Source organism: Macaca nemestrina, chromosome 5, assembly GCF_043159975.1.
Source record: "Macaca nemestrina isolate mMacNem1 chromosome 5, mMacNem.hap1, whole genome shotgun sequence".
Lineage (NCBI taxonomy): Eukaryota > Metazoa > Chordata > Mammalia > Primates > Cercopithecidae > Macaca > Macaca nemestrina.
In genome coordinates, this window is record NC_092129.1 from 117,611,569 (window position 1) to 117,635,757 (window position 24,189).

Consider the following 24,189-nt stretch of genomic DNA (forward strand, 5'->3'; position numbering starts at 1 on the left):
ATTACTCATGGATTATGTAAAATTTGAGCTGGTTTTTATGATTTGAAAGGTTGGAGGAAGAGGAAGAGGGATTCTAGGCTGAGGTAACCACATTGTGCTAAGTCATCCAATGGTAAGGGGCGCTGTGAGACAATCCATTTTAATTGGATTGAGAGTTTAGTCTAACTAGAATGCACACTTTTTCAGGCATTATACTAGATACCTTTGGAGTAAAAATTTGGGGCTAGATTATAGCACATATTAATATTATGTTTACAAGTACAAATTCTTATAAGTCAGGAAGATTTGCAATTCACTTTGTATAGTGAATTTCAACTTTTCCTGACCTAATCATGGTCAACTAAATTAAGCACGTTTTAACAACAGGTACTTAAAAGGTAGAAGCTGTTTTTTTTGTCTGAAAATTCTACTACCCTATGTGTCTAATCATGTTTCCTTGACTGACTGTTGGATCTTCACACCTAGCCCAATGCCTCATACATCCCAGTTTGAAATAACTATTTGAGGAAGAATGAAAACCTGCTGAAAATAGTTACAATCAAAGGGTTTTACAGCTCAAAGAAATTTGAGTTTATTGGGAGCAAGAACAAAAATAAAAGAATTTATGTGTCATGAACTGTACAACTCTTTCCATTTCATTCTTCTGTCACTGGTTCTAGAGGAGGAGGAGTTTGTTCTTTCGGCTTCCTTTGTCTCAGGAAGACTGCACCCTCTGGTGGAAGTGGTGTTAATGGCTCTTTTTAAAGGATGCTTTACCTACGCAGGCCCCTACCTGTAAAGCCAGGGAGAGCTGGAGGCTTAGGTTTGGATTTTAGTTAAGCTTATGATACGGATGGTCTAATCCTAGTAGTCCTGATTTGTGAACAGTGCTCGGGCATTTAAAAAGTCTCTCCAGATTCTACTAATTAGATTAGGATCAACTTTCACCTTTTATTTTCCCTAAATACAGCGGTATAAAGGCAGAGCTTATACCTCATTGGTCTATTTCCTCTTAAACCTCTGCCAAAGAAATGTAAATGAAGTAGGAGAGGGTTAATTAATATTGATTGAATTACTTTAATTGTATCTACCTTCACTTACTTAGAATATTGTACCTGATAGATTAGATTAGAGCATTTCTCTGGCTTCTTAATTTTTCTGACCAGTAAAAAGAAAGCTTTGATTCATAATATATTTAGGGCTAAATATATTAACAGTCTAATCCTGAACTTCACTTGTATTTTCAAGGAAAGAAAATCATACCAATATTCTGACCATGAAAATGTCCCAGTGCTTTCCTTCTTTATTCCAACTCCTAAGAGTACCCTATAAAACGCAGGACTTATGAAAATATTAGCCATATTTTTAAGCTGGAAAATCTTGCTCTGGATTGGCAAGTACTGGAATTATAGGCATAAGGACTAGAGAAAGATAATGAGCTTCTGAAGTAATCACCCTGTCCATCCTCCCTTACTGAAATGATGATGAATATCCCGGTGAGTGTCAAAGGCAGTCTGGTTTCTTTCTCATTCTGTTGCAGGCCCAGGAGTCAAGAACTTCCTTAGTATCACCAAAAATCAACTGAGCCCCCTTGGCATATCTCCTTGATAACTGATGCATGCTTAAAACCCGTTTAAAAAGATTTCCTAAGCATTAGCACAACAGTTGCATTTTAATATTTTTAATGGCAGTCATTGAAACAGGTTTATTTTTAAATATATGTAGAAAAATACAAAGCACCGGATCATTATATTCTAATTGTAAAAGTGAAATATTGGGAATGAAGTTTTAATTGTGTGTGTTTGCAATCAAAATAATGCAAAATCGTAAGAATCACAGAAATGCAGGGTTGGAAGGGCTACTAGATAAAAAAGAGGCACACTGAATAAAAAGAACTTAAACAGTGTACAGTTTTTTAATACTGGTATACTATCTTTATTCATAGTATATTAGCAATTTTAAAAAGTTTTTTTTTCCTAGAATAATCAAAAAATTCAAAAGCAAACTGAAGTTTCTATGGAAATGTTAGTGTTAGCAAATTAACTGAAGCTAATAATAAATCATAGTGTGGACTTGCTGAGCACTTACTAAGCACCGTAGACTGATGAACTTATTTAATCCTTACAACAATTATATCAGTTATGGACTATTATGATCCTAACTTTACAGATTAAAAAAAAAAATCTGAGACATGAAGATATGTATCTTGTCCAAAGTCATACACTCTTAGTAAGTGTCAGGGTAGGAATCTGAATCCCAGAAATCTAGCACTAGAGCTTGTGTTCTTAACCACCACGCTATATGCATTTGCTCCTCCGAGCCTAGAAACAGTGGGGACCATACGTGCCAGTGCAAGCTGCCAGAAGTCAGTAGCCACGTGGCAGAGAGAGTACAGGAGCATCAGCTGTTGAGAGGCTCAGAAGCATTCAAGCTGCTACTACCTTATAGTGCAAGGGAGTAGAAATGAGAGACAGGAAACTGAATGCCGATCTAAGAGACCTCTACCTCACTTGAGTTACATTGCCAGAAAAATAAATGTGCAGAATTTAATGAAGTTGACAAATAAATTCATTTCTACTGAGATCAAAATAGGTTTTCTAATACTGAGTGATAAAAACAAACCCTTCCTCTGAAATATCTAGACTGTTTGCTGTTAGAGGGCATTCTCAGTCCTCTATCTAAAGCATTTTTCAAAAAGAGTAGTAAGCAGAAATGTCCAGTGAGAAGAAATGGCTGGTACAAATCTAAGGGAGGGACCCAGAAGCTAGAATACCTGAAGTATCATCTTATTTCTGTCGCTCACTACCTATGAAAACATGCATGTGTTGCTAACCTCTCAGTGCATCACTGTCCTTGTTTATAATATAGAAACAATAGCACATTCACAGTCATCTTTTAAAAAGTTAGATGACCATCTTGGTGGCTCAAAGTGCAGAATATGTAATGGGAAATTTTGTGAGTCTGAAAATATTTTTAAAGGACTAATAAGCTAGAGAATTTAATATATTTTCTTTCCAAATCTTATTAAAATTTAAACTTCTAACTATTCCCAGAGTGAGCCAATAGCAATTTCTCCTTATTTTTTCCTTCATCTAGTTTATCTTAATTGACCTTTCTTAGTCTCGCAAAAATTTCCTACACTCAGAGGTGGCATTTAGCAGGAATATACCTACATACCTGAAAGATATTCTCATTGTCAGTGCCCATGCCGTTCCTATTGTTAATATTGTGTTAATATTGTGATATATTGAATATCACCCCTGCTTTTATTAATACTATTATTTTTGTCTTACTCATTAATTGTCCTTTTATTTCTTTTCAATGATTCTCACCATCCAGAAGTCATACCAGGTAATGAGGATGAACACCAGCTCCTTTTTTATTTCCTAACCAATGTTGAACTGTAAATCTCACCCTCCCTCTGAATATCCTTTAGAATCAATGTGAAAAATAAATATCATCCTGGAATTGTCATGTTCAAAGGGCAAGGACTGGTTTTGGTGTGAAACTTTGCCCTGATCCTGAACACTCAAGAGAAGCATGCATCTTTAGTGCTATTAGGGATCTGGGAAGTCATCTAGATCAATCCCTTCCTTTTATTGGAAAGAAAACCAAGGCCCGAGCATTTAAGTGTGTCATTCAAAGTCACGGAGGCTCTCCAGAGAAGAAGAAAGAATGGCAATCTCAGATCAATGGATGTGAATACTTTCGGTCACATCTGAAGAGTAAATTCTCTTGCTAACCTTTCTCCCTAGTCTGTCACCCTTTTTTCTATTTTACATGTCTAGTACTCCTACTGTGTGCCAAGATAAATTTAAATACATTAATATTTAATTTACACAATCATCTTACAAGGTAGAGACAGTGGGAGAACCGCCTTGAAGAACAAAAAGAAATAGGTAAATTTGTATTTTGCTTCTATATTACAAATAAGGAAAGTGATTAATAGAAAGGATAAGCAACTTATGCATGTTTTCACTGGTATTGAGCCTCAGAAATGAGATGATAATGGACATGGTATTTCAAGTCTTGAGAATACCAAGGAAATGAGTATTGATAGCGAACAAAAGAGGATCAAGACTGAGCCCCAGACACACCAATATGAAGGACTGGAGAGAAGAGAATAAATCAGCTGAAGTACCTGATAATGAGGAATCGTTGAGTCATAAGTGACCTCAAAAATATATAGGGTCCTGGAAAATAAAGAGCTAGAGAGTATTTTGATAAGGAGGGGGTGATAAACTGTTTGGAAATCTGATGTTAGATCAAGGAAGATGAAGAAAGAACACTGACCTTTGCATTTAGCAACATGAGGGATACTCATGATGTTTACATAGCAGTTTCATGGAGAGGTTAAAAGTTGGATTAGGGTGGATTAAGCAGAGAAAGGGAAAATGATTGAAGACAACAAGTATAGCAGCTCTGGAGGAATTTAACCAAAAAGAAGATGAGGTTGTAGTTCTTAAGGTTTCATTTGTAATAACTGGAGGATGTTTTATGAGGAAGGGCATCATCCAAGCACTGAACCTTGGATAAATGGCTATATTTCATAAGTGATAGAAGAACTAAAGCCAGATATAAGAAAATGAGCAATTAGAAGAGATTGTATAGAAGTTAAGAATGAGGATGACAAAACACTCCTGTTCTTTCCATATATTATATTTCTTATATGGGTTTTGGAATAAAATAGGTTAAAATTTGAATAAAACTGATTTATGAAGACTATTGGGCAAAGTCATGCTCCTGTAGAAGTGGTCTGTTTGAGGCTACTGAATGCCAGTGACTGAGATAAATCACTTGAGAATTGCCAGCTGTCCAGTCAAAGACATCCCAACAGGGTGGCACTATTTTGGTGAATTCATTACAGCCTAACAGTCAGAATTGGACTTGTGCTAATGAATACACAGAGAATGTAAATTTAATTATTTAAATTAGGCACATTCTCCAGTGACTAATGCTCAGAACATTATCATATTTTACCTTTCAGTTTCATTATTTCTTGTGTTTTTAGTCTATCTCCCTTCTCTTCATGTATTCTTCAAGCTCTATGAACACAGTTAAATGTAATTATTTTAATATGTGTTTCCTTAGTTACAGTCAAGTGCAGTCATGCTTCCCTAAGATCATTCTTAAGTCACCTTGATCAAATTACAGGTGCATGAAGAATGTCTCTTAAATAAAATGATTTAGAAAAATGTGCCAATGATTACACTTATTCTAAATGTTGAAGCTCCCTAATTAATTGACCACAGGGTATCTTTTACTTCAGTACTGGAAGAATGTTGTACATACTTCTGTAATGCTTATGAATAGTGATTAGGTTCTCCTTTATGGTCATGTTGGATGTCAGTCATCCAGAGGATAGACAGGACCTTCAGAAAAGCCAGAAAATAATAATATTTCTCTAGGTTCCCTTTTACATGTCAAGGAAAGATATTTAGGCATGTATTCCTGGAAAAAAAGGACTAAATAGCACCAGTGAGATGACAGTCTTCTGAGAAGGAGCACTGTCTATCAATTTGGTATTGCATTTTGTTACTAGCAGCAGACATGAAAAAAAAAAAACAAACTCAGCTAAATAAACTAAAATGTGAAAAAGTAAATAATGTAGGGTAGGTGTGATGACTCCATAATGCACAACACTTAGGCTATCTCTTCTCTGCTCAACATATTTTGCAAGTGACTTTCATCCTCAAGACCATCTCACTGCCATTGGTAATCACTGTAGCTCCAGCTGTCATGTCTTCATGAGAGGCAGAAGGACTATAAAATACTGCCAGGTAAATTCAGTTCATAATAAAAAGTTTTCCGGAAGTCTTATCTAAAACTTCCACCTACATCTTATTGGCCATGACTTGTTTCTGCTCAAATCATTGGAAATATAAAGTTTTATAGATGGACACAATGCCACTCCCCAAAAATCAGGGTTTTGATGCAAATGAAAAAGAAAAGAATGGATTTGGGGTGGGAAATAAACTTTCACCAAGGTTAAACTGGCTTATGTGTTTTTTGGGGGATTATTTTTTAGAAATCTGATGGTCTAACTCTTCACTAAGGCCTTCATTTCATTTCAATTTGTTACGTCTAAGGTTTTAATTTTATTTAAATGTTTCTGATTGGTTTCTGATATTGCTATATTTAACCATATATTTAAGAGTGGTGCTCTAAGGATAGGTTATTTGCAAACTCACTGTTTACACTGAGAGTCACTTTTCTTTTTACTGCTTTGAAAAATATTTTTCAGACCTATTTTATTAAGAGCTACCCCCCAAGCTTATACAGTGCTTTTGGCAAAATAAATCATTTATTCCATACATAGTCTTCCATACAGTAATTTTTATCTCAATTTGTTAAATACCATTGCCACAACCAAGTTTGCCGAGGCTTTATGTAATCTATCTTTCCAAAGCTTAAATGATTTATAGTACTTCAACAACCATGATTATTAACTTGGCCCTCCAGGTTTGTTTACTATACAGTCTTCTTCCAAATACAAGGACATAACATTTTTACTCATACAATTCTCAACATTTTAATAACGTTATCTTTCTAATTTACCCATTTAAAATAGTTGTTGGTTCATGATGATGGCACTTATATGCGGATGCGAGTTTTTTGCCTCTGTTATAATACAAAATAATAAATATTTATAAAATGTCCATATCTACTAGGAAGTTAAAGTCCAATTTTAGATTACACTTTTTTTGCTAATTAATAATATATACTTACCGAATACCTATTCTGTATCAGAATAGTAATACTTTACAGAAATACAAACATCAGTAATGTTATTACTATGTTAATAATAACATACTATGTTAATAAATCAGGACATTTAATGACAAAACATGTAAACTAACACTGCAGCATGACGAGTGCTGTAATAGGGGCATCAGCTAGAACAGTGGCCCCATGTTGGCATGACTGCTTTTTATGAGAATCAGAGCAATGGCTCTCAACACTTACACTTTCTCAGAACCAACTTCAGGAATTAAAACAGATACTGGGGCCTCACTTGTAAAGATCTAGAGATTTCTCAAATGATTTTAAGTAACAGGTTGGGGAGGGTAGATATTGGATTAAAGAAAGCAATACTTGTGCTGATTCTTGAGAGTGGGACAAGAGTTTTCCCAGGAAAGGACATATTAGGCAAATATAAAAGCAAATTTAGGCTGGGCATGGTGGCTCACACCTGTAATCTCAGCACTGTGGGAAGCTGAGGCAGGAGAATGACGGGAGCCCAGGAGTTCAATACCAGCCTTGTCAACAGAGGCAACATGGGGAAACCTTATCTCTATACACACACACACACACACACACACACACACACACACACACACACACAAAATAGGTGGGCATGGTGGTTTCACCTGTAGTCCCAGCTACTCAGGAGGCTGAGGTGGGAGGATGGCTTGAGTTCAGGAGGTTGAGACGGCAGTGAGCTGTGATCCTGCAATTGCACTTCAGCCTGGGTAGGTGACAGAGCAAGAGCCTGTCTTGGAAAAAAAAATAATAAAGGAAGTATGATCACCAATGGAGGCACTGTAAGTGACTGTTTCAGTGTAGCAAGAATAACAGGGAAGAGCAGAGTTGATTTGAGGCCGGTTTTAGATGTGGACAGAATTAGAGGCACTCCTATTTGCCACACATGAAAGTTTGAAACTATCCATAAGCCCAACATTTTTCAAATTGTGTTCATTAAGTATTTACAGGCTCCTTGTCTAGGCCACAGAATTTATGAACAAATAGGTTTGGAAAATGTTGCATACTATTCTTTCTTCCTGGATATTCAACATGCCTAAAACTTCAAAATACCCTGAGAGGCCTACAGCAACGAAAAGAATTATGTCTGCAATTTCCTAAGCTTATTTATCTATGGAACTTTGTTTCTCTTCCCCAATCCCATTGTGATTTTTCAATTGATATTCTTTGGGACACAATATAAAAGATATTGTTATGAGCTGGACAGAAAGTTGTGAATAGGGCGTTAAATCAATGTACTTAGTGTGTCTCAGAAATCCATTTTAGTTGTCATATTAAATGGGGAGCTTGGTAATACTGGAGACCTGAAACCAGTTAACATGCTATTGTGCCATTCTAAAAAGAAGATTGAAAGTTCCTAAGCAAAGAAATGTAAGTGAGAGGAATAAAAGAGAAAGGATTTGAGAGATTTTTAAAAGAGAGTATGAGAGGATTTATGGATAATGAAATAAGAAAGAGTCATTCAGGAACAGATAATAAAGACCAAATTCCTGCAGAAGAGAACAGGTGATATTTAAATGGGAATACTTACATATCCATATGAGACAATCATAGTCTTGCAAAAGATGCTTTAGTTTGAGTGGAAAGAGACAGATGGCTATTAGTAGTGATCAAAGTTTCCTGATATAAAATAGTGAAAAATGCAAAGCAAATGTTTTAGCTTAAAATGGTATTATTCCCCTCATAAGAACATTTGATTATAATGTAATTCAGTAATAAAAGTATGATTTTTGACATAAATGTGATTTAAAAATGTCTTTGGAACATATGTATTTTGTCAGTGAGGTAGTACTGGTAGTACCAGGATGAGACTGAGAAATTGCATGAACTCTCAGTCTGAACAAAGAATATATGGCAAAAATGTGATCTGAGAAATAATATGCCAGTGATGGACTAGAAACCAGAAGATGATGGCTTGATATATTTCTGCAGCACGTGTGAGCGTAATAGAGAATGAAGAAGCAAGTCTTTATTAGTAAGTTCTATTTTTAGCACCTTAGTGCTAAATTATATATTTGGTCCAATATTGCAGTATTTGAAGGACAGAGGATCCATAAATCCTAAAATTTTATTATTGGATACCCTCCTATTTATTTTTAATTTTTTTAGCATAAACTTCTCTCAATCTGTGTGCCATTACCATAAGTTGTTCATCATTCTCGATGAAAATTAGGTGTTTCTATCACACTAATGAGCTTAGAATTTTGGAGATTAGTGATTGCTGGTAAAAATACAGGTTTTCATAATTTTTGTAATAGACATAATAAGGTAAAACTAACAATTTAATATGTGTCTATTATGCCTTTGAATGGGTCTTACATTTATTAAAATATAGACTGTAGGAGTATTTATGTGTCACAATTGAAATAATGTCAGGTTAAGTAAACATTTTCACTGTCTCCAATATTATAAAAATGCAAACCTTAGACTATAAACAAAATTTATATTAATATCTACCCTTAATACTTTGAGTGTAAAATACCTAATTTCAATCAAATATTTTTAAAGCCAAGGACTCAAACATGATAGTATGAACATATTGAGTAAGAATAAGTGTTTCAATATGAATATATTTGGCTATCTAATGAATACATGGCAATGTGTAGCAATGTCTATGAAATCTTGGGGTTTTTTTCCATTTTCCTTTCTTGCCGTTCTTTTGATCATAAGGAGAAACAGACAGTTCATGTTACAGAAGTATAGGCCCATCTGCTTCTCATTTTGACTTTCTTTGTTTTTAAAGTTCTAAACTAATTTTTAGACTAATTGTAAAGCTGATCAAAAATAACTTTAATTTTTAAATTTGGTGCGAAAAAGACAGCCAAAAATTCTCGTCTCAACTTACATATTTTTGTGAAAGTATCTGATATTTCATCATCAATTTGTTTCTCTTCCAGGGAAAATTAATATTGACTTTATAGATTTCCACCGTCGTAAATAGAATAAAAATAACAGATAAGGAAAAATTAATATATTCTGATTAATGTATCAATATACTATTAATATATATCACATTAATAGGTATTCACATAAATTTCTTCATGATGTGAACCTAATTTTTTCTTCAAATAAACATTCCTATCATCTATAAATAGATTCCATCTATCCCAATAATAAAATTAACTATGTATACACATTTTTCACTGGTTTTTGTTCATTTGTTTACTTTTCCTTTATTGACTGATTATTTAGCAGAATGGTGTCTACTGGTAAAAGAGTGCTAAATTAATTGTCTTTATGTTGAGGGATTCAGCTGTAAAAAAAAACTAAAATTGCCATTATTAATTTAATAAATATGTTTAAGTTATTTAGTTCTGTCATAATGAACAGTTATAAATGGCATTAAAGAAATCAAAATAGCATTTTGATTTCTGTCATGCACTGTCCTTGTTTATATGATTTAAGTATATTACTTCCATTGAGATTGGGGGGGTTCTGTGGGAAAGACTTCGGAGTGTAACTCTGAAAAACTCTAAATACATTTTTTAATTTTATTTAAAAAAAGAAAAAGAAAAATGAAATAACCAGCAGAATCTATTTTCTTAACTACTCCATCAGTGAAATAAAGACCAAGTGCTATATATGTAAAGCAAAAAACAAACCCCCTCCCAAAAAAAATAACCACACACATCAGATGACTCATAGCATCCAGGATTGTGATGACTGAAAATATTTCAAGGGAAGCACTTGTGAGTGCTAGTCAGTATTATCCACAGTTCTCAGGGAAAGGATTCTTGCTCAGCACCATGACTTGATTCACACTGTATTTTGGAGAATGGCGAGAGAAACGTGTAGCATAGAAGATGCTTTTCTGTAGGTTTTAAAGAGGAAATAAATTAGTTCAGTAGATTTGCAGGAGAGTGGGAGAAACTAAAACATAAATCACAATTACAATATTCCTTCATATTTTCCATAATGCAAGTAGAAAGGTTTTGTATTCTAAAATCATTCAGAGATTCTTAGAGTTCTGTCTCTGAATATGAAGGAAACGTGTTTCTTGGGTATTAAAATTCTTAGCATAACTAGGTAGTAATTGTATTTGTCTTATTTTTCAGATATTCCCAGAAGAACAGGGAAGAGAAAAATGACTGAGTGGGAACATTTAAATACAGTGAATTAATTCATAAGTGATATTGTGGATTATAATGTTATTTTTACAATACGTTGTTATATTCCCATGTAGGGTTTTGTCAAGTATGCAGGTCATTAATGTCTACATGACTGGTCCTATGGTGGATAAAGCAAATTGGACTCTCAATTAAGTTGGACCTATATTATTTATGGTCACAAATATCAGGCAATTAGGCCATCAATAATTATTTCTTATAGAATTATATGTTTTATATAATATATGTATAAAAGCCATGTATATAAAATAAAATCATAAACTATGACTTAATTATCTGCTTGACATCTTACTTTGGTGTACTTTACAATGGTGAGAACTTGTCTGGAATTTGTTGAACAGTCTTTACTTACCAAGCAGCCAGAGAAAGTTTGGCTCACCTCCAAGCAAGCTGCACAAGCTCAAGCTCATTAAAAGCTCATAAAGATGCTATTAGGTATTACAAAGGATCTGACCGTGGTCCCCATGGTTCTAGCTGCCACTGGTTTCCCACAGAGCCCTAGTACAATCTGTAGTGTGCCTGGAAGAGCACAGATGGATTCTGTACACTTTGTGGTCTGAATAATCTTCACCTAATGACAACAGATGTGGTAGGTAGAATAATACTCCCTCCCACCAAAAACAACAACAGCAGCAGCAGCAAAAACACATAGATGTCTACCTTCTAACCTATGGAACCTGGTAATATATTAATTACAGGGTAAAATGGTATTAAGATTGCCATTGAAATGAAAGTTGCTAGTCATTTTACCTTAACATAGGGAAGTAATTCCGGATTATATCAGTGGACCCAATGTAATTACTAGGATCCATAAAGTGGAAGGCAGAATTGAAAGAGAGAACCATACAGTATCATGAAAACTTCTTGGCCTGATGTTACTGACTTTGAAGATGGAGGAAGGGGGCCATGAGTCAGCTAAGGAAAGAAGGTGGCCCTATACAAGCTGGAAAAGGCAAGAAAACAGTTCTTGTCTAATGGAGTAAATCCCATGACATAAATGGATGTGTGAGTTTCCCTGCCAATCAGCAGATTGGCATATACTTGGTACCTCATTCTTCGTAGCAACCACCAGAATAGTGTTACAGAGAACTGCGTTGGAAATTTCCTAATCCATATGCTTCATTTTGAGGCTACTATATAACCGCTGATGTTGTTTCCAGTCCTTGACTGATCTCTGAAGCTTCACATTTGAAAAACTATTATAGCTAGAGTAGTACGTGGTCAATCTCATGTTTGTTTGATTAAAATATTGTAGAGACCAATATGCAGGAGCTAGCAAAGTAGTAATCATCTATTCTGAGGTCAAGCAGGACAACTGCTCTTCCTAAGAATGTTTCATCTTCCCTTGAGAGAAGTTCTGGCAAGGTAGGTGGTTGGCAACAGTGACTCTTATATGGTGATCCTGAAATCTGTCTCTAATTTCTGCTCTCCTTTATTTTATCAGTGAGACAATGTTGAAATTTTATATTTCATAAGATTTTAAGGATGTTAACACTTGTGAAACTAAATGTATTCACAACACAGTTTTAGTTTTTGAGTTTTAATTCACACTCTTGAACATAAGATCTAATCCTAATGTACAGTCTTTCTACTCTTAAAATTGGAAGGAGCATAACATGTTCCAAATTGCAAATAACATACATTACAAATTACATGTATTACAAACATAAATAATTTTTGAATTTAAACATGTCTCCAGAGCATTTTTTATGGTTTCCCTATTCTTCTTTCAATATAATGTGCCTTGGTGATAAAATAGAGAAGTATCTACATAAATGTAAAGGAAAATTAATCCATATGGCTATGATAATATAGATTATTATCATAATATTTTGACTATAACAAGTAATTTCTAGAAATTAAAAAAGGATTTTATTTAAACACAATAATTTTTATAATTCACATCTTGATTTTCAGTAAATTATTGTTTCTCAATGGATAATTTGATAAATATCAATATCTCATAGCAATGGCAGATTGTAGTTATTATATAAAAGCAGTCTTTTTGAAATATTTATCATCTCCTGATATTTAGGCTTAACTACTCCCATAAGGCTGCATACCTATTAACACTTTATAAAGGATAAATGAAATTATAAATGCTTGCAATATGATTTTTTCTTAATTAATATCATTAAGTGATACAAAGCCTGGAGAGTGAAGTATATCTTACCAATTCATGAGACAGTGTTCTCTATTTGCTACTTCTAGTATGTGTTTAGTTGTCATTTCTACCAGAATTGAAAATACTGAAGGGCTGTTACTAGAAGGGGGTGTTTTGATTAGTAAAGATCACGTGTCTCCAGTTTTCATGGAACACTCAAATGATGAGGCTGTTTTATGGAGGAGGCAGATTGGATGCCGCAGACTTCTCAACAGTCGAAAAGCCCTGTTGGGCAGTCATTCCTTACATCTGGAGATGACAGAAACTATTTTTTTCTGGTCTTAGGTAGTGCCTTCTGGTATCTGTGCACACACATGGAACACAGATCCTGTCACCCTGAAAAATCCCATCTCCCTGCACTCCAATCTCTTCAATGCACATTTATTTTCTTGAGTATTTTTCTTAAATCCTCATGGGCTTGAAAGCATTACTAGGATTGAGTTTCTTAGGGTCCAGGATACAAAAATAGAGTAATGCAAAAGCAAATTTTATTCCATCCTAACTCTTCATACTCCTTAATTTGTTGACGTGTTTTCATTTGTTTTCAACCTTTAAAATCAAACTGCAGCTAGAAGCATACAAACACATTGCAAACATTAAGATATTAGCTAGTTCTTGCTCCTTTACACACTGCAGATTATGAGAAATTTATTTCATAATGGTAAAGGTTAAAATTGAAATGTCTCACATTATTCCACAAATGACACAATATGGCAAAATTATTATTCTATAATAAATGTTATTATATTAAAATGAATTCTTTTAAAAGGCAATCTTTAATTTTTACAAGTTATTTAGAGTTTTTAGGGACACTAGAGGATGTTAAAATATAGTTCCCTAATACCGGAAGAGTACATTGCACTATAACTTTCTTGAAGCGAGAGTACAGTATGGAATGCAAATCAATACAAATTTAGTTTAAAAGGCTTATTTTCAGAATTTTGTCAATTTTCTATTTTCATAGAAAGAAACAACTGAATGAAACGTAGAAAAACACTATTATGTTCATTTTCATAATTATTAAACAATTAAGAGAAGTCATTGGTATTTTCTTTTACAGTTGAGGAAACCATGGTTCAGACAGGTAAAATCTCACAAAATCATATCGCTTGAACTTACTGAATTCTGTATTTCAAAGACGACCAGTTACATCTCGCTTTAATGAAAACAACGATGAGACGAAATGAAAGTCTAGGGACTTTCATAGTATCAGTAAGATGTCATGCTTCCAGATTGCTTTCCTATGGAAAATATACACTTTCAAAAGGCTTTCAATTCTTACTAGCGGAAACTCCTCTTTAAAAATCCTACTAATTAGTCATAAATTCTCTGTCTAGATCAATACCCAGTAACAAACGTGCACATGTACCCCCTGAATTTATAAGTACATATGTGTGTGTATATGTATATATATATAATCTTACTAATTAATGTATTACTTATCTCACTCCTGTCCTGTGACATTTCTCCCACTCCCACATACCAGGATATATTATTCTAGCATTTCTGTGATCTTTCCTTTCTCTGAAAATATCTTTATTAAAAAATAGAATATTTTCTTGTTTGCAAAAGTGTTATTGTTTAGATTCTGCAATTATCTTTTTTCTATTTTCTGAGCTCTAAGCTGTCTCTTTGTTTCTAGGATGGCACATCTCAGTATCTGTTGAGTTAAGACCATGATGGGTTTAAGGAATAGCCTTCTGTTTTGTAGCCACTCCATGGTCTTCTTGGGGCCTGCCAACCCCTGGATAACAGGAAATCTTCATAATGTAGCTGGTTTAAAGGGACTTCCAATGATGAATACTTCTGTTTAAGTAGAAGGTTCTGAATTATCAGTAGATAAGATCAGTATAACCGTTAGAATCTTTGGTAGCACACCTGATTACCTACGTGGACTTTAGTTTCTGACAGAGCCTTGAGCAGCTGCTCACAAGGGAAAGCGTATGTAGACTGAAGCTATGCAGAGTGAAGTCTCGACAGCTGAAGCTTACTTGGGAACCAATGGTGCCCTAAATTAAGGTAATTTATGAAACGTTGTAAGCCTGTAACATTCTTCATGGAAGTCAGTTAGGGAATGGAAAGTTTTGAGATAAAAAGAGGTAATCCAATAAATATATTCCAGTTGATTTTAGGCAGAAAATATGAAAATAGGATTTTCCTATCTTATTTACTGTTTTTTCTCCTACTCTAAGGTTTATTTTTTTAAATAAACATTTATGCAAATGTAGTATCAGCTATGAGAAGAATCAAAAAATATTTGTTCAGATGCACCTATACAACCAATAGGGTTTTATATTTGTTCAGATGCATCTATAAAACCAATATAATTTTTCTCTTAGTAACGTTAAGCTCATGTTCATAAATTTATTCATGCATTTGAGACTGTTAGATGTATCCTCAGCATTCAAATTCGTTCAGTGATGTCTTGAATTATACTAAAGTTAAAGCCCATACAAGATTAAGAAATTGGCAAGAAAAGAAAAGAAAATATAACCTGAATTCTTGAAATGTTAATCACATTGTAACTTTATCATCTTAAGCGCTTATTTCCACATAATATTTATAAATAACATAAACAATATTTTAGATATAACAAAATTATTAACAAATTAAGAATTACATATTTTATCATTTACAATTCCATTAGGAAAAATGTGTTTATAGTAATCTCAGATTAAGAAAAAATATCAGTATTCAGATTTTGGTTTCTACCTTTGTGGTGATAAAATATACATTTACATTATACTTTATGCTGATACATTGAAACTCTATAATTGCTGATACTACACAATCATGAACTGAAAACATGTATTTGCTTAATGATAAAATTGCATATTTTAAAATACAGTTGTTATTTAATTATCCCATACCTGGTATATGACCATTGATTCACCCTAAACTTGTACACTTCAAATGTCTCTTTTTATATGCTGTATTTGTAGAATAATGAATAAACAATATTTTAGATAGCTTTGTTAAACATTAATTCTACTTTCCTATATTTGCTCAATATCAAAACATTCTGCAAATATATGATAAAGGGTTGGTATCCAAGACAATAAATTACCTGAAGAAACCGTTTTAGACGTTAGGACTGCTATAAACTGAATTGTATTTCCCCAAATTCATATGTTGAAGCCCTCACCCCCATTGTGATGGTATTTGGTAATGAGGTCTTTTGGAGGTAATTAGGTTTAGCTAAGGTTATAAGGGTGAGGAATTAATGATGAGATTGACATCCTATAAGAAGAGATCAGAGAGCTTGCTCTCTCTAGTTTCCTCTTTCTCAGCACCCTTACAAAGAAGTCATGTGAACATAGCAAGATGGTGGCCATCTGCATGCCAGGAAAAGTCTTTACCAGAAAGCAACCATAATGGCACAATAATCTCAGGCTTCCAGCCTCTGAAACTCAGAAAATAAATTCCTGGTATAAGCCACAAAATCTATGGTATTTTGCAATGGTAGACTAAAACAAAACCTTTTTCATAATTAAGAAGCCTTCTTATATTAAAGAATCATGTTGCAAACCTTCTATATTCCCAGTGATAAATCTGTATTATGTTTCCTGTGAATAATGATATGGGATTTTGATAATGGAAAAATTATATAATGCATATTTTTATATATGAAACTCTGCTCTAGGAGACTAAATGCATAGAAACTTCATGTATGTAGTTTCTTCTAAATGTGTAACAGCTGGAAAATGATTAAATAAATTACAGTTCATTGATACGCTAAAAAATATTTCATTACTTGGCATAAAAATATTTGTGTGGTTATTATTACCTAGGAAATTCTTACCATGTAATATTCACTGAGAAAATAAACAACATGTGATTTGCTATTATTCATGTCAAGAATATAGTATGGACTGCTCTTTTGTGTATATGTGGAGATTGTATATACAGAGATTCTGTTTTTCTTTAATGGGTGAGTCACATTTCATCTTATCCAGCTACTCCTGTTTTGATGGATATTCAGTCTATTTCCAAATGGCCCACTATAATATTGCTTATACAATAATCCTTGTGTAAATGGCATTACATACTTATATAATTATTTTATTTATTTATTTATTTTTAAATTTATTTATTATTATTATACTTTAAGTTGTAGGGTACATGTGCATATCATGCAGGTTTGTTACATATGTATACTTGTGCCATGTTGGTGTGCTGCACCCATCAACTCATCATTTACATCAGGTATAACTCCCAATGCAATCCCTCCCCCCTCCCCCCTCCCCATGATAGGCCCCGGTGTGTGATGTCTCCCTTCCTGAGTCCAAGTGATCTCATTGTTCAGTTCCCACCTATGAGTGAGAACATGCGGTGTTTGGTTTTCTGTTCTTGTGATAGTTTGCTAAGAATGATGGTTTCCAGCTGCATCCATGTCCCTACAAAGGACACAAACTCATCCTTTTTGATGGCTGCATAGTATTCCATGGTGTATATGTGCCACATTTTCTTAATCCAATCTGTCACTGATGGACATTTGGGTTGATTCCAAGTCTTTGCTATTGTGAATAGTGCCGCAATAAACATACGTGTGCATGTGTCTTTATAGCAGCATGATTTATAATCCCTTGGGTATATACCCAGTAATGGGATGGCTGGGTCATATGGTACATCTAGTTCTAGATCCTTGAGGAATCGCCATACTGTTTTCCATAATGGTTGAACTAGTTTACAATCCCACCAACAGTGTAAAAGTGTTCCTATTTCTCCACATCCTCTCCAGCACCTGTTGTTTCCTGACTTTTTAATGATCGCCATTCTAACTGGTGTGAGATGGTATCTCATTGTGGTTTTGATTTGCATTTCTCTGATGGCCAGTGATGATGAGCATTTTTTCATGTGTCTGTTGGCTGTATGAATGTCTTCTTTTGAGAAATGTCTGTTCATATCCTTTGCCCACTTTTTGATGGGGTTGTTTGTTTTTTTCTTGTAAATTTGTTTGAGTTCTTTATAGGTTCTGGATATTAGCCCTTTGTCAGATGAGTAGATTGCAAAGATTTTCTCCCATTCTGTAGGTTGCCTGTTCACTCTGATGGTAGTTTCTTTTGCTGTGCAGAAGCTCTTTAGTTTAATGAGATCCCATTTGTCAATTTTGGCTTTTGCTGCTGTTGCTTTTGGTGTTTTAGACATGAAGTCTTTGCCCATGCCTATGTCCTGAATGGTACTACCTAGGTTTTCCTCTAGGATTTTTATGGTATTAGGTCTAACATTTAAGTCTCTAATCCATCTTGAATTAATTTTCGTATAAGGAGTAAGGAAAGGATCCAGTTTCAGCTTTCTACTGATGGCTAGCCAATTTTCCCAGCACCATTTATTAAATAGGGAATCCTTTCCCCATTTCTTGTTTCTCTCAGGTTTGTCAAAGATCAGATGGCTGTAGATGTGTGGTATTATTTCTGAGGACTCTGTTCTGTTCCATTGGTCTATATCTCTGTTTTGGTACCAGTACCATGCTGTTTTGGTTACTGTAGCCTTGTAGTATAGTTTGAAGTCAGGTAGCGTGATGCCTCCAGCTTTGTTCTTTTGACTTAGGATTGTCTTGGAGATGCGGGCTCTTTTTTGGTTCCATATGAACTTTAAAGCAGTTTTTTCCAATTCTGTGAAGAAACTCATTGGTAGCTTGATGGGGATGGCATTGAATCTATAAATAACCTTGGGCAGTATGGCCATTTTCACGATATTGATTCTTCCTATCCATGAGCATGGTATGTTCTTCCATTTGTTTGTGTCCTCTTTGATTTCACTGACCAGTGGTTTGTAGTTCTCCTTGAAGAGGTCCTTTACATCCCTTGTAAGTTGGATTCCTAGGTATTTTATTCTCTTTGAAGCAATTGTGAATGGAAGTTCATTCTTGATTTGGCTCTCTGTTTGTCTGTTACTGGTGTATAAGAATGCTTGTGATTTTTGCACATTAATTTTGTATCCTGAGACTTTGCTGAAGTTGCTTATCAGCTTAAGGAGATTGTGGGCTGAGACAATGGGGTTTTCTAAATATACAATCATGTCATCTGCAAACAGGGACAATTTGACTTCTTCTTTTCCTAACTGAATACCCTTGATTTCTTTCTCTTGCCTGATTGCCCTAGCCAGAACTTCCAATACTATGTTGAATAGGAGTGGTGAGAGAGGGCATCCCTGTCTTGTGCCAGTTTTCAAAGGGAATTTTTCCAGTTTTTGCCCATTCAGTATGATATTGGCTGTGGGTTTGTCATAAATAGCTCTTATTATTTTGAGGTACGTTCCATCAATACCGAATTTATTGAGCGTTTTTAGCATGAAGGGCTGTTGAATTTTGTCAAAAGCCAATTATTTTATTTATTTATTTATTTGTTTATTTATTTTAGATACAATTTTTGAAGTGGAAGTGTAGGTAAAAATAGGTACATTTTAATTTCCTACAGTGATTTGTAATTCAGATATTCAACTGTCATTCTTTCTTTGAAATCATAGTTGTTTTAATTTCATCACAGTCTAAAAAATTTTCCTTTACATATGATGTAGGAAATAATGGGGTTTTCAATAAAATTGTGAAAGATAATGTTACAGCATTTATTTTATAAAATTTGAACATCATGCAATACATTTAAACATACTGAAAACTTTTTTGAGACTAGATTTTCTTTTCAGTTGTAAAGTAATGGCAAATAATTTGTTTTAAATACAGAAAATTTGAAAAATTAATTCAGCCATATTTTTATTACCTAGAGAAACCACTCACATTTTAATATATGTTCTCTCTGAAAAAAAGACTATGTATATGTACAGATACAGCTATTTATCAATTCTATACATTATTTACATGATTGTGTTGTTTCTTTAACTATAAATATTTGCATTTTCTATGTCATCATAAATTCTTCAATAACATGTTTAATTTTCTCTTGAGTATGCCAGTTTGCTTATCCACTCATTTGTTTATTTGGTTTGTTTTTTGAGACAGGGTTTCCCTCTGTTGCTCCCAGGCTCCAGGCTGGAATGCAGTGGCATGATCTTAGCTCACTGCAGCCTCCTCTTCCCAGGTTCAAGGGATCCTGCCTCCTGAGTAGCTGAGACTACAGGCAAGTGCCACCATGCCCCACTAATTTTTGTACTTTTTGTAGAGATGGGTTTTTGTCACCTTGCCCAGGCTGGTCTTAAACTCCTGGGCTCAAGCGAGCCACTTGCCTTGGCCTCCTTAAGTGCTGGGATTACAGGCGTGAGCCACTGTGCCCGGCCCTCTTCACGAAATTTTTAAACAGCTTTCTAACTCGGTTGTTCTAGGTTAACTTCCCAATTGTAATCTCCAGGAATGAAAATTGCACTAAATCCTGTTCAAATACTTTTAAATAGATATAAGCCTTCATGTACTGTTGGGATGTCTTGGCTGACTCTCACAGGGTATCTGTTCTCATCGCACTCAATCTTTTTCAGGATCAACTGTCATATTTGTCAATATCTTTTTTTCTTAAAGAAATTTCTTTTCCTTATTTTCATCTTTTCTCTCTGGCTGTTCAATCTAGATTATTTGCTGGCCCTCTTCCTCTGATTGACCTCCAAATATTGGAAGATTTAAAGGGTCAGTTTTCGGCCTTTTTTGTTAAACTTCCAATAATTTCTCTTTAGGTCCAGTCCCATCTCTAGTGCTATCATAGTTCCTAAACTTTGGATTCTCATACAGACCTTCCAGTAGACCTTTCCTGAGGATCACAAACTGAGCAGGTTCATACCGTAACTATTAAGACTCCATCTTTCCCATTTTAGCTCATGTCAACACTTCTGCAAAGTTTCCAATCTAACACCTGGGTGTCATCCTTGATTTTCTACACACCAAGTCCATTGGCACAACTTGTTTGTTTACTTTTAATTTATATTCAAAATTTCATTACATTAAATGATCTTCACTTCCAACATTCAAGTCCCAGTTAACTTCAATAGGCTTCTATAAACTGAAATAATTTATTCCCCTACCCCAGCCCTTTTCTGAAAGAAATACTCTAAAGCAGTACCGAGAATATTTGGTTATATATTTTGCCATCTATGCAATGGAAAATATGCAGAATATTAAGCAAAATGCATCTATCATATTCTTGCTACCATGACACTGGTTGAGAATGTGATTATCTTATACTATCTTCGTGTGTCTCCAAATATTAAACCACTGGGCTTACTGCTAGGTGCTAGATAAATATATATTTTGTGCTGGCACAGAGTAAGAACTAAATAACAATTGCCTTCAAATGGGTAATGAAAAGACCCCATTAATTGATTATCAGAAGCATAAGCATCATCTGAAATAATTATTTAAACACAAATAAATTCTCAAGTGACCTTGAAGAATATAGGGTTTTATTTTATTTTATTTTCCAGTAAAGTTGCAGTTGTCAGTTCTGGGTTTCTATTATTCTGAGATCGCTTATAACTTGCTGAGAGAACAAGCGAACTGTAATAATTATAATGTATTTTTTATAATTGGTGTCACATTTTTGCCTGGTAGACAATTACAATACCAACAAACTACTGAATGAATATCACCTCTTTGCTTTTTAGAACTGTGAGGATAATATCTGTATTTTCATATGCCAAATATATGTTTATGTCATATTTTGGTGTCATGTGCCACTGTGTTGGATATTATTTTTAATGTGGCTGATTGAAATGTCAGATGTTATTTGTTTTCCTTTTCATTGTATACAGAAAAATTGTCACAGTGGAGTGAAGATTATCACTAATCACTGCCTTTATCAATTTTCTTAAAAATGGAAATATAAAATCAACACAGAATTCTGGAAAATAAGATATATTTGGTTATTGATTTTAACTTTTTAAGCTTTTATTGAAGTATGATACATATATACATCCACATATGAGTTTATTTAACATTCACAGTCAGTTTTTATAGATTTTTATATAAAAAGAGTTTGGATGCAAGGTCTTGATGCAAAAGGTATCAAGATCACAAAATAGAATATTACCATCACATTATAAGATCTCACTTTCTCATGACTCTCTTAGTTATTAACCCCCTCCCACAGGTTAACCGCTATTTTGACTTTAAGCAAAATAGATTCATTTTGTTTGTTTTAGAAGTTTACATAAGTGAAATTATATATGATGTACTCTTGTATATATATTTTTCCACTAAATATTATGTGAATGATTATCTTTATTGTTGCAGAAACTTGAAGATTATTTATTGTCATTGCTATACAGTATTTCATTGTTTGTATATAGTGTAACTTATTTTTCCATTCTACTGTTGACATATACTGGAGAAATTTCTAGTTTTTGGCTACTATAAATAGTTCTACTGTGAACATATATGTACTTCTTTAAGGTGTACATATTAAAGTATTATTTTAATAGCATATGCATATGTTTAACTTTAGTATACACATTTAAACACCTTGTATACAAGTTGCACCACGTTGTTCACCTACAAGTAGTGTATCAGAGTTCTGGTTTCTCTCCATCTTTGCTAACACTTGCTATTACATTATTATTATTATTATTATTATTATTATTATTTACACTTTAGCTATCCTGCAGAGTGTAGCAGAATGAAGATGCATTGTAATTCTACTTTGTATTTATCTGATGATTAATAAAGTAAATAAAGCACTTTTTTACATACTTACTGGCCATTTGGGTATTCTTTTTGTGAAGTGTCCATTTAAATTTCTATCCACGCTTTAGCTTTTACAAACCTATTTAATATATGAAAAGAACATTAGCTTTGATGTCCTTTTCATTTATTAAATAGATTTGTAAAAGCTCTTTAGCTTTTGCTGTTTTTTTCATTACAAATATTTTTCCCAACCTGTGAGTTTCATTTTTTTTAGATCTATTGATGATATATTTTGATAGATAGAATTTCTTAGTCAAAATAGAATAACTTCATAGATATTTTTTAGCATTGTAGTTAGTGTGAACACTAATTTCCAAAAGCTGCATCTTAAATATTTTGAAATCTGTCTTTATGAAAGTAAGAAGCATTTGGAAATAAAGTTCTACTTTATACCCTGAATCTTCATGCCTGTAATCCCAGCTACTCAAGAGGCTGAGACAAGAGAATTGCTTGAATCCACGAGGAGGAGGTTGCAGTGAGCTGAGATCGCACCACTGCACTCCAGCCTGGGCGAAAGAGTGAGATTCCAGAAAAAAAAAAAAAAAGAAAGAAAGAAAAGAAAAGAAAAGAAAAGAATGACCTCAGGCAAGATCAATTCATTTCCCCTTGCCTCAATTTCCTCACTGTCAGATAGGGAAAAAGGAAATAATGACTTTATTGAATTAAATTAAAGAATAAAATAAGATATACGATGATGGTGAAATTTCATTATAAAAACCAAAGCCCAAGACAAATATAACGATAAAGAGAACTATGTGATTTTCCATCTTTGGCACAATAGACTGCATACTAAAATTTATGCCACCGCCATTAATCAATGTTCAGGTTGCAATACCTCTAACATTAATAATTGGAATAAAGTCCCATTAATTACCATACCTTAGTTATTTTCTGTATAATCCCAATAAATTTAAATTTTATAGCAGTCACACAGTTCTTATTTGGGGCCCACCATTTAAAATCAAGTGTCCTACAGTACATCCGTTAATATATTACCTATACACTATAAAGCAATGCAACCATGAAGTATTTTCATTTTAAGAAATTATTTTTCAAATATTTTAATATAACATACATAAATCAATAAGATTTGCCTGTTTGTGCTTACGATTAACATTTATTGAAAATGTAAGTTGTTATCAGTTAGGATAATCTTGATTATGCTTCATAAAAAATAACTGAAGCCTTTTTGTGGAACAAAATATCTAAGTTATTTTTGATCAACAAAACTAAGAGCTGTTTCATTAAAAAACAAAGAATAAACAAAATTCACCAATTATTAGCTAGAGTAAGAAAAGAGAGAGGACTTAAAATCAGAAATGAAAGAGGAGACATTACAATTGTAGCACCGAAATACAAAGGATCAGAGGAGACTACTATGCACAATTATATGCCAACAAATTAGAGAACCTAGAATAAATAGATAACTTCCTAGACACATACAACCACCAAGACTGAATAATGAAGAAATACCAAAGTACGATTGAACCTGTGATAAAAAGTCTCTCATCAAAGAAAAGGCCAGGACCTCATGG

The 24,189-nt window shown here is 33.8% G+C and overlaps 1 long non-coding RNA gene across 1 annotated transcript in view; it reads left to right on the top strand.

Moving 5' to 3' along the window:
• The first annotated feature begins 14,923 nt into the window (after positions 1-14,923).
• The window catches only part of LOC139363169 (uncharacterized), a 108,439-nt gene continuing 99,173 nt past the window's right edge, over positions 14,924-24,189 (top strand). The window contains exon 1 of the long non-coding RNA XR_011623111.1: positions 14,924-15,051. This is a non-coding gene — a long non-coding RNA (uncharacterized lncRNA). The remainder of the gene's footprint in view (positions 15,052-24,189) is intronic.